General features: G+C 46.4%; 1 protein-coding gene across 1 annotated transcript in view; it reads left to right on the top strand.

The window, feature by feature from the left end:
- cd276 (CD276 molecule) overlaps window positions 1-6,000 on the top strand; it is a 40,822-nt gene that overhangs the window by 12,630 nt on the left and 22,192 nt on the right. The gene's annotated exons all lie outside the window — the stretch shown is intronic.

Below are 6,000 nucleotides of genomic sequence, written 5' to 3'. Positions count from 1 at the left end.
TGTCAAAGCCAAAATAAAGTTATAAAGTTAGTCCGTGGAAGTTTTTTTTGCAAAAGTAGGGCTTAAGGACACTTTCAAACTCATTCTAATTTCAAACTGCTGCTCTGGCTTGATCCTGCAGTAATAGAACCTGATCGTTTCCTGATAGACTTTTCAGGCCATCATTGGGACCAGTCCAGATGTTTCAACACAGTCATGTAGAGAGGGAGTGTGATATTGAGGATTGATGTGTGCGGTGTGGGTGTGTGTGGAATACGATTTCTTGAGAGAGAGAGAGAGAGAGAGAGAGAGAAGAGAGAGAGAGAGATGAGAGAGAGAGAGAGAGAGAGAGAGAGAGGGATATGACACAGTATGACCACCTGCAGCTAAGCATGTCTCAGGGCAGTATAATGAACCTGGCTGTGGAACCTTGTGTTCCATTATGGCCACGTTCACACATTTGCTGAAGGGAGAGTGTTCATTCACAGGGTTGAAATAAGCCCCTTTGAGAAGCATAGTTACTGTATATGCTCAGGCAGCGGTGGAATGTATGTGAGTTCAATTTACAAGAACCTGTACTACAAAGGAGAGATGTGTTAGCTGCTTGTCATGGCAGATGATATATAATTTGATTATGTAAGCTATTATTGAGAGCGCTGGAATAGAGAAAACTTACAAAAGATAGCGTACAAACTTTTATATTCAGAGTTGCTGGAGTTAAGTGTGTTATCAAACATTTAGATCTATTGTAACCGTAGTCTCTTGGAGTTAAGAAACTCTTTAGGAAACTCTTTAGTGAGTGTGCACTCAGTCACACAGACACACACACACGCTGAAAGAAATCACCTATCCAGTGGTTTTCAAAGCCCTGGGACTGAAGTCTTTGAGTTCTTTGTTAGTGATCGGCCACTCGACATTATGTTAATGGCACTGGAAAACGGCATTTTTCATAGCAGTGGTACACAGTCATGTTCAGCTCTCCTTATGATCAGGATGGCCTATAGGATTGGCTGTATACTCTCACTAAGCTCTCTACATAACTCCGATCCACACATCTGACTCAAGATCAGTTGAACCCTACCTGTCACTGATCCCACACCTCCTCTCTCTCTCTCTCTTCTCTCTCTCTCTCTCTCTCTCTCTCTCTCTCTCTCGCTACTGTGCAAATAATCGTAAAACAATGTAAGGGCCATGGAGATATTTTGGAGAGCTTTTGCATGCCCATTGTCATATTTTTTGTCAGCTGTTGAATGAAAATGAAGCTGGATCCTGTTGTGCTGTGGTATAATGCATCTTGTTATTCACTCTGTATTATCAAGCTAGCTACTAATCAAGCAAGCAAGCTAGTGGAGGCTGAGGGCCTTCAAACCTCCCGCTTTGTTCTGTTCTGCGAGTTCAGAGGGGGATGTGTGGGGAGCACATGGTCATTCCAAAGAAGTGAGAGGGGAAGACTCTGCGAGCCATTTGTAAGGGGGTTGGTTATTTGTTATGTGCGCAAGTGCACACACACAAACACACACACACACACACAGTTGATTTCTTTCTCCCCTGTACTCACTCTTGTAGGCTCTACTCTGTGCCCTGACTAAGTAAACAGCCGGTGTAGTCTATTGTTGGATTTCTATATTGTCCCAATTCTTTAGTCTTGTTTTGTCGTAACGACGGATCAAAAACATCTTTCTTGCACCGGATGTATCGCTGTGTTCACGGTGCAGTATATTCATCTGCATCCATACCACACTCTCCTAGGTAACTTGTAATGTATTTATTCAATTTTTACCATTGTACCGTCTCTTTGGCAAAGGAATTACTAATTAGCATGCCTGCTCTTATAAGCATCATATTGTGTTGCTATGGAAACAGAGGATCGTGCACTTTCGTGTACGAGCTTACTTTGAAACGAAGACTATTCTAGAGTGAGAACAGGCTCTGTCTAAGACATGTAGACTTTTCTAGAGTGAGATGTCTTTGGCATGTCCTGCTCCCCCAACCCCTCCTTCTCTACACACACACACACACACACACACACACACACACACACACACTCGTTGAGTACAGCTGTTCTTGTGCGTAATCAGAATTATATTCCATTCAATATCCTGTTTTCCCTAACCTCAACCCCAACCTCAAGCTTCACCCGAAACCTAACCTGAACCCTAAACCTAACCCAGCTCATAACCCTAACCATAAAATAATCCCTAACTCCTACCCCAACCCTGATTGAAGATCTAACTGTAACACTAAACCCCCCTAAATCCTCTAGAAATAGCACTTCAAGTTGAACTTGACTAAGAAAGTGTCACCACAAGGTAAATCATTTCTTAGTTTACTATTCTTGTGGGGATTTCTGGTCCACACAGTGTAGTTAGACAAAGCAACATACACACACACACACACACACACACACACACACACTCATACATGCACATTTCTGCCTGTGCCCCTGCTCTGGAGTATAGAGAGCATTCATTCATCTCCCCAGTAAGCACAGAGGAAAATGAGAAATGCTGTATTATAATGAGAGCCCTAGGCAAAGATATACAGAGGCATATATTTTAAGAAAATTCCTGTCATTATATATTCTCCTGTGATACTGCAGAAGGAAAGACATACTAAGGAACGTGCTATCTCCACTAAGGCTTGGGGGAGATGTGGAAATGGCTTACTGCTTTGTGATCAGTGCTTAAACTTAACACCTGTCATGATGTGTTTAAAAATGTCATTGTGGAAGCCTTCAGGTGTCACTGATGCAACTCTCTGGTGAATAACCCCTGTGTGGGTTTACTCAATTAAACAATTCTCGGTAAACATCTAGAAAATACAGTATGTCAAACATGAAGATCAAAGACTTAATCGCTATATGTGTTTCTCTTGAAAACTCTCTCTCCCTTTTTCACCTTCTCTCCCTGTCCCTCCCTCCCTCCCTCCCTTCGTCCCTCCTTCCCTCCCTCCCTCCCTCCCTCTCTCCGTCAGAGCCGTGTGGCCTCGTCTCCTCCTCTCGGGTCTTTCACTCCACTCCAACTTGATCAGCTCGGCAGATTGTCGGTCGTGGCGCTGATAGCTGTCACTAGCGATTCCCTCCTACACAATCCCTCGCTTCTCTCTCAGAGCTTGTTTTAGAGCTAATTAAAAATTTAGAGAACACGACTTTTCAAACTGATTATTGCACCCAAAGTTTGCCTGCCCTGTTCCGGCTCATGGAAGAGCTGGGAAAAATCGATAGACCACTCTGCCTCCGACATCTTAATGCCAGCCTCTGTGGGGGGGAGAGTGTGCGGTGGTGATGGAGTCTCTGTCAGTTTGCAGACGTCAGAGGACATTTTTAATGGAGGCCTCTGAGGGTCTGGGAGGGGCTAGGGGAGGTTGGTGGAGGAGGTGTGTGTGGGTTGTGCTAGTCTTTCTCCTTCCCACACTTAGCAAAGTCCCCCAGGCCAGTGTTTATAAAGCTCCACCGCTGCCACCACACACACACACACACACACACACACACACACACACAGGCTCGGATGCTAACAAGACAGCCATGCTGTTTGCTTTGAACAGTATACACACTTAATTAGCCTTCCTACTGGGTATGGGATTAGAAGCACCATAAGGATGAGAAAATCACATTAACCTTGCTAGGGGCACATTTGAGTACGATTTTGAAATCATCTTCCTGAATGTACCTGGGGTTGTCTCATTCTCTTTTCATGCATCGCCAAATCCCGGCGTATACATTCCCTTGTTTTACACACCATACCTTGATCTGACTGGAGAGCTGAGCCCATGCCAGGCGCTGTTGGATCCACACAGCCCCATGAGACATGACATAAGATGGGGGGTTTAATGGTCGCCATTTTGGGTATTTTGTTAGCAAATGCTTTATGGCACAGCAAACACTTTCAAAATTCAAATTTAATTGGATATGTACAGTACTTAAAATTGTGCATCCAGGTTGAATTGAGACGGTGCTGTCCTTCATAAAGTCAAAAATGGATTCCGACTAGTTCTTGCTCAAATCTTGTTTCTGCTTATTTTGTTATGCTTTGTTAATCCAAAACCAGGTCAATCTAACCAACTGGTAGCCCTGCCCTGCCATACTAGCCTTGCATTGCCCTGCCCACCTTTGCCAATACCAGCCATGCCCAGTTCAACCCTGCCCTGCCCTGCCCTGCCCAGGCCAGACATGCCCAGAACATGCGTATTCAACTGCAGGGAGTCTTCTGTCCTTGATGGATCAAATCAACTGTCACAATCATTTAAGGAGCAGGTGACCTCCCTCAACTAATCATCTGAAACCCCAGGCATGTGCTGATGGCCGAGTCAACTTTCAACCGACTCCACAGCCCAAACAAGCGTTGCAGTGAGATCAGCAGCAGAAAGAGGCCTGAACTTAGACCAACACCATTCAGGCTTCATTCTGATTCCAGTCCTATTCCCCCCCCCCCTCCCCTTCTGTCTCTTTCTCTCTCACTCTCCCTCTCTCCCCTCTCTCCTCCCTCTCCTCTCCTCCCCACCCCCCCCCCGACTCTCTCTCTCTCTCTCTCTCTCTCTCACCCACCTCTTTCCCTCCTACCCTTCACCTCCCTTCTCTCTCCATATCTTTTATTTCATGTCCCGGAGAATAAGTGGCTGTTTGAAGACTTTTTACCCCAATAAATACAGAGTCATTACCCAGCGTGTGTGCGTGTGCACCCCCCCCCCTCCTCCCAGCCCACAGCATCGAGGGGAGGGTAATAACGTCAGACAAATTGTGTAAGTAAATGAGCGCCAGGTCATCGTAGAGAGGGAGAGGGGCGGTCTTCCTCCTTGCATGCCAATAAGACAAGTCGTGGGGTTCTAGCTGAGAAGCAATTCATTGAAATGCAAAAAGAGAGAGCGAGAGAGAGAGAGAGAGAGAGAGAGAGAGAGAGAGGAAGACTCAGAGATGCTGACAGGACTAAAAGCCGTGCCCATCCATCTCTGTTTGCTAACTTCTTCCTGTTCCCCGTGAGCTCCTTGTCCTCTCTCTGAGATATGCGCCGGGAGATAATGAAAGGACACACAGATGCTAGCCAGTCAACTGCTGCTGGAGCAAAACCTCTGATGCCCTGAGAGTAGAGGATGCAACAGGACGGAGGTACGGGGGAGAGGGGGGGGCTGATATGATAAAGTGTGACAACGGACCGGAGGCCAAACAAATTCAAAGTTTTTCATTCAGTGTAATTCCCCCTCCCCCCAAACACAACATCCCCCCCCCCCTCCCTCCTCCTTGGATAGAAAAGTAAATCATATTCCTGCTCATGTCTCCCAGGCAGACTAATCCTGTCCTCTGACACTGTTGGGCTACTGTTTCCATTAGTGTTGGTATTATTGTTTCTGCCAATCATCACCCTCTGAGGTTGGCTCTTCCATACACACGGCACTATATAAAGAGGTCTTGAATCGGTGGCGGCAGGACTGTTTGTTCTCAGAGAGATGTGCGTACACATCTCTCACAGGCCCTCTTTGGCTGATCACTCCCTAACTGACTTTGTCCTCACCTTTTAACTGCCATTTAAATGGAAAATATATGTGAGTCTGTCTCAACCTGGAATCCTTTTGGAGCTGAAAGTAGTTGCTATGCATCTCCAGTTGTTTCCGACCGCGGCCAGTGAGTGATTTACAGCAAACGGCCGTCAGAAACTGAATGAATGGTGATGTGTTGCCCAGCAAATGGTGGCCGTGGTCGAGTCAATCTCTTGATGACTATAATAAGACGGCAGTCTTTCTCCAGTTTGATCTCTCTCTCTCTCGGTCAGTGTCTGTGTGCTGGCTCTGGGGACCGGAGGCCCTGGAGCAGGGTAAAGCCTCAGCCTTGGAGCCACTCACCCCAGGGCTAGCCCCTGGTCTGGAGCGGCCCCGTTGTGATCAGCTCTGAACCACGAGGAGGCCTCTGATCTTCTCCCCTTTCTTTTACACACACACACACACACACACACACACATTCACAAACTGCCCAGATCGAAAAGCCAGGCCTTTGGTTCAGCCTCACAAGGAAAGAGACACCTAATTGACTCC

This window comes from Osmerus eperlanus, chromosome 10, assembly GCF_963692335.1.
Source record: "Osmerus eperlanus chromosome 10, fOsmEpe2.1, whole genome shotgun sequence".
NCBI lineage: Eukaryota > Metazoa > Chordata > Actinopteri > Osmeriformes > Osmeridae > Osmerus > Osmerus eperlanus.
The sequence above is the reverse complement of the archived record's forward strand: the minus strand, read 5'-3'. Positions and strand labels throughout refer to the sequence as shown.